This window comes from Musca vetustissima, unplaced genomic scaffold, assembly GCF_032173495.1.
Source record: "Musca vetustissima isolate MV318-11 ecotype Yass unplaced genomic scaffold, APGP_CSIRO_Mvet_v1 utg124152, whole genome shotgun sequence".
NCBI classification, from domain to species: Eukaryota; Metazoa; Arthropoda; class Insecta; order Diptera; family Muscidae; genus Musca; species Musca vetustissima.
This window is the reverse complement of record NW_026885897.1, coordinates 51,847-61,711: the sequence shown is the minus strand read 5'-3', so window position 1 is coordinate 61,711 and position 9,865 is coordinate 51,847. Positions and strand designations below refer to the sequence as shown.

The 9,865-nt window shown below is 31.3% G+C and overlaps 1 non-coding gene across 1 annotated transcript; it reads right to left on the bottom strand.

Moving 5' to 3' along the window:
• Positions 1-197, bottom strand: LOC133333195 (U2 spliceosomal RNA). The gene has a single exon (XR_009754443.1). It is a non-coding gene; the product is annotated as a U2 spliceosomal RNA (small nuclear RNA).
• Positions 198-9,865: the final 9,668 nt, after the last annotated feature.

Here is a 9,865-nt window from a genome sequence, read left to right as displayed (position 1 = left end):
ATAAGATGGGCCGAAATCCCGGCGGTACTGCAATACCGGGCCAACCCGCGACAGAAGTGGAGCAAGCCCCTTGAACTTCCGTCAATTTCCAAAAATCAGTTTAACATTTGTTGTCCTCCGATGGAGGATCTATCAGATGTTAAGCTGATAAGAACAGATACTACACTTTGATCTTAGCCATAAGGCCGAGAAGCGATAACTATACACTGATCGACATGAACGTTATACCTTGCAGTGGATATGAAGTGAATGAGAATTAGTAGAGAAGAATGGAATGAAGAGCAGACTACAATATCGCTAATATTAGGAAATACCATACAAATGTGTGATATGTTAAGGGAAAGAAGGGATGATCGTTGATGGTCACACGCAGGTAGCTACCTGTCGTCAATGGTACCTATCAACAAGCAACCACTGTTTTGTACGGATTGGTTGACGACAAACCCTGAAAGACAAAACATCTATGTAATGTTTATGAAATCGTTTACCACTAGTAAGGGGTTTCTGTATTTTGAAAGATCTATACTGGAAATTTACATTTCGGATTTTAATTTTCATCCAAATCGCTATCGAGGAATTATACAGATGTCGGTAATATAATTGGAAGTACCAAACCTGCAACTTCGGTGGAAAATTAGGCTATACATTAAAAATGTTGAAAATGGAGCGGACCTACGTTGTAATTTTATTGCAAATGAGTTCTTTGGGCTCCTTAATGAACCCTGAATACCGCCGACACATAGGTAAGGCAATGTGACTATAACCTTCAAAATGCCAAATTATAGGCATTTTAATGGGAAAATTCGTTTAACAACTTAAAATACCTTGAAAATACCGGAATATATGATACCCTTCACCACTTTAGGTATATTAATCAGATGGAATCCTAACAGACGTCGCATTTTTTAAGGGCCATTAACATGAAATTAAACATGTCATTCTGCAACCTATGCTAAATTTTGGTCAGATATAGAGTTGCTTCTTACCATGGGACAGTTACACTTATTTCAGTATGTTTTGTGCATTCGGCCACATTTTGAGTTCTCCATTTACTTATAAATAAAAAATTTCTTGCAAATCGGAGGATATATATGGATTATGATGCACCATTAACATAAAATCGGACGAAAATATATATGGGACCTATATCTAAATCTGAACCGATTTTTACGAAATTTAACACACATCGTTCTAAACTTTATTCAATCGAAGGATATACAGGGTGCACCATTTACATAAAATCGGACGAAAATATATATGGGAGCTATATTTAAATCTTAACCGATTTTCACGTAAATTAACAGACATTTTTCTAGACTTAGTTCAGTACGCTGTGCTAAATTTCGTGCAAATCGAAGGATATATAGGGACTTTGGTGAACCATTTACATTAAATCGAACGAAAATATATATAGGAGCTATATCTAAATCTAGGCCGATTTTCAGGAAACTTAAGACACATAATTCTAGGACTAATTCATTACGCTGTGCCAAATTCCGTGCATATCGAATGATATATAGGGGCTTTGGTGTACCATTTACATAAAATCGGACGAAAATATATATGGGAGCTATATCCAAATCTGAACCGATTTTTATGAAACTTAGTACACATCATTCCAGGCCCAATTTAGTTCGCTGTGCCAAATTTCGTGCAAATCGAAGGATATATAGATAGGGACATTGGCGAACCATTTACGTTAAATCGGACGAAAATGTATGGGAGCTATATCTTAATCTGTACCGATTTACAGAAAACTTCACGCAGATCATTCTAGAACTAATTCAATACGATATGCCCCATTTTGTGCAAATGAAAGATATATAGGGATTTTGGTGCACCATTTACCTTAAATCGGGCGAAAATATATATGTGAGCTATATCTATATATGAACCGATTTCCTCGAAACTTAGCACACATCATTCTAGGCTTAATTCAGCACGCTGTGCCAAATTTCGTTTAAATCGAAAGATATTTAGGGACTTTGGTGTACCATTTAAATAAAATCGGATGAATATGGAGCAATATCGAAATCTGAACCGATTTTCACGAAACTTAACACACATCATTCCAGGCCTAATTCTTTACGTTGTGCGAAATTTCGTGCAAATCGAAAGATATATAGGGACTTTGGTGCACCATTTACCTTAAATCGGACGAAAAAATATATGGGAGCTATATCTAAATCTGAACCGATTTTCTCGAAACTAGGCACTCATCATTCTGCACCTAAGTCAGTACTCTATGCCAAATTTCATTCAAATTGAATGATATATAGGGACTTTGGTGCACCATTTACCTTAAATCGGACGAAACTATATATGAAAGCTACATCTAAATCTGAACAGATTTTCTCGAAACTGTGCCAAATTTCGTGCAAATCGAAATATATAGAGGGACTTTGGTGCCCAATTTGCCTTAAATCGGACAAGAATATACATGGGAGCTATAATTCTAGACTTAATTTAGTACGCTATGCCAAAATTCTTGCCAATCAAAAGATTTGCAGGGACTTTGGTGCACCATTTACCTAAAATCGATCGAAACTATATATATATATATATATATATGGAAACTATATCTAAATGTGAACCGATTTTCACGAAACTTAGCACACATCATTCTAGACCTAATTCATTGGGCTATACCAAATTTAGTGCAAATCGAAAGATATATAGAGACTTTGGTACACTATTTACCTTAAATCGGACGGTACTATATATGGGAGCTATATCAAAATCTGAACCGATTTTCCCGAAACTTTGCACAAGTCATTCTAGACTTAATTCAATACGGTATGTTAAAATTCGTGCAAATCAAATCATTTTCAGCGACTTTGGTGCACCATTTACCTAAAATCAGCCGAAACAATATATGGGGCTATATCTAAATCTGAACCGATTTTCACGAAACATAGAATACATCATTCTAGACCTTATTCAGTAGGCTATGCTAAATTTCGTGCAAATCAAAAGATATATAGGGACTTTGGTACACCATTTACCTTAAATCGGACGAAAATATATATGGGAGCTATATCTAAATCTGAACCGATTTTTCCCAATTTCAATAGGGTTCGTCCTTGGGCCAAATAAGTGAGCTGTGCCAAATTTCATCAAAATCGGATCATAAATGCGACCTGTAGACTCAGAAAGTGATTCTATGCATATTCTCAGAAGGAACCATGTGTCTATCTCGATTCCTTTTGCCTGTTACAATCATATGCACAAAGACATAATACCTTTTTTATTTTAGCCTTTCTACCAAAAAATATTGAACAAAGTTTCCGGGTAGCCCTAATATAATGGTAACCTATAATAATCGGTATTTTAGGGTATTTTGACTCGTTGTGCAATCTAATTCACGATTTTCATAATTCTCATGGTGTGTCAAATCTCTCTGAAAAACAAATTTTCAATATTTGTTTACGTTTTGGTTCAGTCCCACATAATGGCTTCTGACCCAGTTTCGTTATTTTGAAGGTTTTAGTCGCATTTTCAAAACGATGTGGGTGGCTGTGGTATAAATAGTTCCTAAATGTTTTAAAATAGTCCCCATAGAAATGTCCCTTTCAATTTTCGACACATCCTACCGCAGTTTTGTAACCTGAGTGCCTGTAATTTGGAACATTATTTCTTTCAGAGCATGAACAATCTACGGAACACATAATGTAATAACATAACATAGTCCCCATATAAAGGTCCCGACCGATTTTAAGATTTGGCTCAAAGTTGACGACGTTTTTGTTGTAAAGTGTTGTAAAGTGCAGTTTACTATGTTACCCCTTCGATTGCAACATTTCTGTTTGTTGCAACACTATTGCAAAAAACATAGAATCCAACCTCCTACAAGTATGCAATAGTTTTGCAACATCAAGTTAACTATTTTGAATGGTGAATTGAAAAAAAAAAACAAAACAAAAAAACTTTTTTTACACGACACGATTCCTCGGCAGACGACAATTACATTGTCGTGGTTGGGGTTCGTTCACTTCGTTGTTCGTATATTGTCTCGTTTTCTAAAGGAATCGTTCACCACTAGAATTCATTGCATAGTTTTAGGGGTTTCGTATGGCAATGCAAAAATGTGCATGTGTGAGTGTTGTTTTTCAATTTTGCCATTCTACTACTGGGCCATGATGTTGTTGTCGTTGCTTTTGTTGTTGCTGGCCACCATTGTTGTAGGTTTAGGCCTTTGTGTCTGCAATTTAGACGTCATTTCTTTCAGGGAGAATTAGTGGGGGATGGCTGTGTGGTGTTGTGCTGCACAAAAATGAAAACGAAATAGGAAAATAAAATAAACAAACAATTAGAAAATGGAAACTATTCGAATTTTTCCGATTCCCGCTATGGAAACGACAATGATTCTTCTTTTCCACTTACTTGGCCCAAAGTTAGTTGTCGTGCCATCCTCAGAAACGGTCGTGGCCAAACAGGTTCGTATGTTGTTCTCCAGTCGTTGGTCGTTGGTTGTGGCAATGTTGCTCGCATCATGTGTTGTAGTGGTGGAGTACGACGACAACGACGATGCATTTCGGTCGGGCTTTCGTTGTTATTCCAGACCCATGGTCTATGTCGGTCTCTGTGTTTTTGTTTGGCTGTCTGTCTGTCTGTTTGTCTCGGTAAGTCTGCAAGTGTTGGGCCACCAGGCCACCAACAACGTCATCGGTATGTTGCCCCGGTGTGTGTGAGTGTGTCTGTGCTTATGTGCATGTGTCTGTTCGCTGTTCGTTGTTTGAATGTGAAAAGGGCCAATGCGCTTTTTAACGAACAGCGTAAGGATCAGTTTAACGCGAATTACGGTTACGAAAGGATGCTTATGCATAAGAATGTAATAAACGTAAACAATGCAAAATTGAATGCGGAGAGTGTGTAAAAAAATTCAAAAAAATCACAGCAACAACAAATACCGGAAAAGAGAACAAAAAAATACGAGAATCGAAAAAAATCCAAAAACAAAAATCCCGAAAAAGATCTATTGTGTAAATTTCCAAAAAAAATTGAAACTGAGAAAAAATCAAAATAAAAACAAAAATACCCACTCCCAAAGTTTCTTTTTCCAAAAAATTCTCATCATATCAAAATAATTTTTGTGTACGTGTATATGTGTGTGTTGTAATAGAATCTTCCCCTACCCCAATATTCGAATATCATTTCAAATACCAACGGTATCGAACTGACCTATCTCAAGTCAATAACGGTTAGTAAAGAGAATTCTTTGAATACTTGTGATTTTTTAATAAAAAATAGAGACCCAAATAAATTAAAAAGAAATTATTACATTTCATTGCCTACATTTAGGCTTTAATAGTGAAAGAATATTGAAGCCAGTGAATTATGACAATATGATGTGTAATTTTATGGGTGCGTAAATGCAAATACATATACATTTACAATGTGTGTTCATTTGAGTTAGTAGTGGTTAGGAGAGAGAGCAAGGCATGGCCGTATTAATTAATTCCAGTAAATGAATTGAGGTTGAGATGTTTTGTTCTTTTTATATTTTTTGCTTCTATTTTCAACTTCATTATAAGAATTTATTTAACCTCTTTTTTCAAAAGTGTTGAGCGATATATGGTAAAAATTTGAATAAATAAAAAGTAAATATAAAAAAATAAAATTAAAATAAAACAGTTGCTTACTTTCAATTGCACTTTAAAGTAAAAATTAATCAGTATAAATTAATGTCGTTCGTTTAATAATTACATAAAATTAATAAAAATAAAATCAAAAAATATGTTTAAATAACATTATTTAATTGAATGATAATTGTATCTAAAAATATGTATTTTTTTTCTTATAATGTAAAAAAAGCTGTTTTGTACAAAGTGGTACATAAGTGGCTCCTAAAAGTATGCAACATTTCTAATCGAAACTAAAATTTTAAAAGATTTTGCAATAAAACTGTTTATAATTTTTTTTATAAATAAAAAAATAAATATTTATATAGATTAAGAATATTTTTTCAGTGCGAATTTAAATATTTATAATTTTAAACATAAAACTCTGAAGGATTTTTTATGATTAATTTAAAAAGAAAAAATAAGAAATGGAAAGAAATGGAAAGAAATTAGTCATTCAAATAATTATTTTTTATTATGGAAGTATTTCCTGTTTATGTTTAATATTATAAATATTTTAATATTATAAATTTATTTTATTTTTTATTGTTCTAAAAAAAATTTAACTAATAATTTTATTGAGAAATTTTAAATATTTTTTGTAACTAAAAAATTGATTTATGAAAAACATAAATAATTTTATTTGTTCTGTTGCATACTTTTTTTATAGTTTAAATAATTAAATTTGTAATTATTATTATTTTTATTAGCATTTACTTTATAAATCATCAATTTACTAAGCGAATGTACACAATTAAGTGTCTCCTGAAAGTATGCAATATTTATAATCATTAATTAATATTTTAAATTACAAAAAAATTATAATTAAAGAATTTAATTTTTTTAATAAGAAAATAATATTTATAGATAAGTAATATTTTTGTTTTCGATTAGTATTTAAATATTTTTTATTTTTAAACAGACTGGCAGACTTTTTTTATGATTAATATAAAACATAAATAAAAACATAATAAACATAAATATTTACAATTTAGAAAATGAATTTAAATTAAAAAAAAAATATATATTACATATTTTCCTATGCTAAAATTTTGTATATTACATATTTTCCTTTGCTAAATTGTATTATTTATTATATTTTAATTCATAAATTAAAAAATGTTGCATATTTTTGGCTGCCGGAAACTAGAAAATTAAAAAAATGCTGCATACTTTCAGCTGCTACTAAGTGGTTAATTAGAAAACTCATATAATTGTTTTTATTAATTAGTTTTAAAATTTCTTATTTTTTTATAGGTACATAAACTTCAAAATTATAATTTTGTATTTGTTTTATGCGTTTTAAATCAATTTTTTTTAAATTAATTTTATTTATATGAATTTCTTCATAAATTAAAAAAATGTTGCAAATAAAAAAGGAAGTTTTTGAAGGAACGATTTTTGTTAATTGAAGGAACGATTTCTTTTAGCTATATTAAATAAAATTATTGCATACTTTCTGGTCATAATAAATGTGGTTTTCCTTTAGGATTTTCTTATTCAATTTTATTTGTATACTGATTTTAATATTTTAAAATGAAATTTACACCTTTTAATTAAACATCCATTGATTTTAAAGTAAATATAAAATCCGAAAACATTACAAAAAAGTGAAAAGAGATCAATAGTTGTAATTAATAAATATTTTCTTTCTAACTAAAAATATATCGCTGGCTTAACGAGAAAAGGCAATAAATCTACTTTTCCTAGAAATTGGGATTTTAATACAGACATGTTCAATAAGTACAATTAATAATTTTCTATAACCCATTATCGCCTTATATTTAACTTATATTTAATATGTAGCTAGTAGATATATATATTTTTTGGACTTCATACATCAAGACCTGATTATGGACAACACATATCAAAAGAAAAATCTTAAAAATTAGAATTTTTTATAAAGTTATGAGCTTTTCAATATAGAGAAGAGGGCACAAATATGTACAGTACTAATTTCTATATACATACCAAAATATTAAAATCGCTTCGTATTCGAATTGTATGAATTTGGTCATCAGAGTTATTTTTGATTCTTGTAAAAAAGATTATATATAGAGAATAGTTTAGAATGATTTTTCTTGATATTGGACTTTAATTTTTCCGACAGAATGTACTGTATCTCCCGAATGCATGGATGTAGCGATGCCAAATTTTGTGCATATCCTATTTAGGATAGTTGCATTAAATCTATGAACAGAAATTTGTTCTAGCATTGCGGAAAAAATCGGGGCTCAAAGGGTTACAGAATATATTTTTCCCTTTCCCATTTATGTTGATTTTTAAACAAAGTGCAGGTCGCATTTATTATCCGAATGACATGATAATTTTTTTTTGTCCCAAGAACGAACCCTTTTGAACCAATTGGTGAAAAATGCTCCCAAGACCGTTAAGGAACCGCCACCGAAATATCGTTTTAAGAAATATGGTGATTCCGTCCGTAGATCTCTCCAATAACAACTAAAACCATCTGGGGAATCAAGATTGAATTTATTCTCGTCCGAAAAAATCAACTAAGAAAACATATCGAAGAGATCTACGGACGGAGTCACCATATTTCTTAAAACGATATTTCGGTGGCGGTTCCTTAATGGTCTTGGGAGTATTTTATAGACACGGAATGCTTTATTTGCCATTTCCTAGTTGTCGGATGAATTCAATGGAGTACGTTCAAGTCTTGGAAGACAAATTATTGCCATTTTGGAAAGCAAAAACAATGAAGGACTCGTTTTTCAGCAGGACAACGCGCCAGTTCATAAAAGTCGCCATACTCAGACTCCGATCGAGAACATGTGTGGAATCTTGACTCCTCGTGTCTATGCAGAAAAAAGCCAATAATATACTCTATTTTACCTCCAAGAAGTGATTATCGATGAATGGCGGTCAATCGATGAATACTTGCGAAAAATTTTGATCAACAGTGTGGTGAATAAAATTTTTGAACTTATTCAAAATAAGGGAGGCCCTACCAATTATTTATAAAATTTATTTTATTTAAGTTTTAAAAAAAATCTATTTAATTTTGTATAAGTGCGTCTATAGTTATGCAACACTAGTAATTTTGAAAGTGTAGAATTCGGTGCAACCATAAAGAATAAATTAATTATTTTTGTTGAATAATATGTGTTTTTGATCGTTTTATTGTGAACTATAACTTAATAGGTCCATTTTATTTGTCAACTAACATACCAATTGAATTAAAGGTGCGTCTATAGTTATGCTACGCAGTGTATATCTTTCGATTTGCACGAAATTTGGTATAGGGTACTGAGTGAGGTCTAGAAAGATGTGTGCTAAGTTTCGTGAAAATCGGTTTAGATTTAGATATAGCATCAATATATATATATATATATATTGCTTTAGAAATTGGTTTGGATTCACACATAGCTTCTATATACTTTCGTCCGATTTTACGTAAATGATGTACTAAAGGCCCATACCTAGGCCGATTGACTAAAAGTACTGAAATTAATAAAAATTAATATCTAGCAAGTTTCCTTGAAATCGGTTCAGATTTAGACATAGCATAGCTTCCATATATAATTTCGACCTATTCATGTTGATTCTACACCAAATAATAATGATACATTTTAAACAGTGAAGCATACCAAATAGCGTGTGTAAAATTTGCTTTAAGTCTATTTACAAAGTATAGAATAGGCTGCAGAATGGCATGTGTTAGAATTGATGTTAGTCGGTTTACTTATAGATAAAAATCGCATATTTAAGTTCGTTCAATTTCATGCCAATGTTCCTTTGAAAAGGCGACGTCTGTTAGGATACATATGTAGAATATCCCCAAAGTGGTGAAGGGTATCATATAGTCGGCCCAGTCCGACTTTAGGTATCACATTTTTATTTTTTCGAGTTTTCCAAACTTTTTTGGAACTATTTTAGAGAGATCTATATATAGTGGAATTTCGCAAAAAAAAATTATTTTCAATTGATTCTATAGCTTTTTGTGCCAGGTAATTTCTACAAAATTTGCCTTTTAGTTGGTAGACCTGGGCTTTTGAAAATATATTTCTTTAATAAGTTGAAGGATACTTTAAGGGTATTTGAAGAATAGTGTCCTCCTATTTTTCACTCTTTCAAATTACACATTTCCTACAATTTCTCGAGATCTTCTAAATAATTTCCTAGAAATTTAAATTTGAGAAATTTGGTTGCCTTATTCTATATCATATATTTTTAAAAACTATTGGATTTATTTAAATTTCTTGTGTTTTTTAATTAAAAAAATC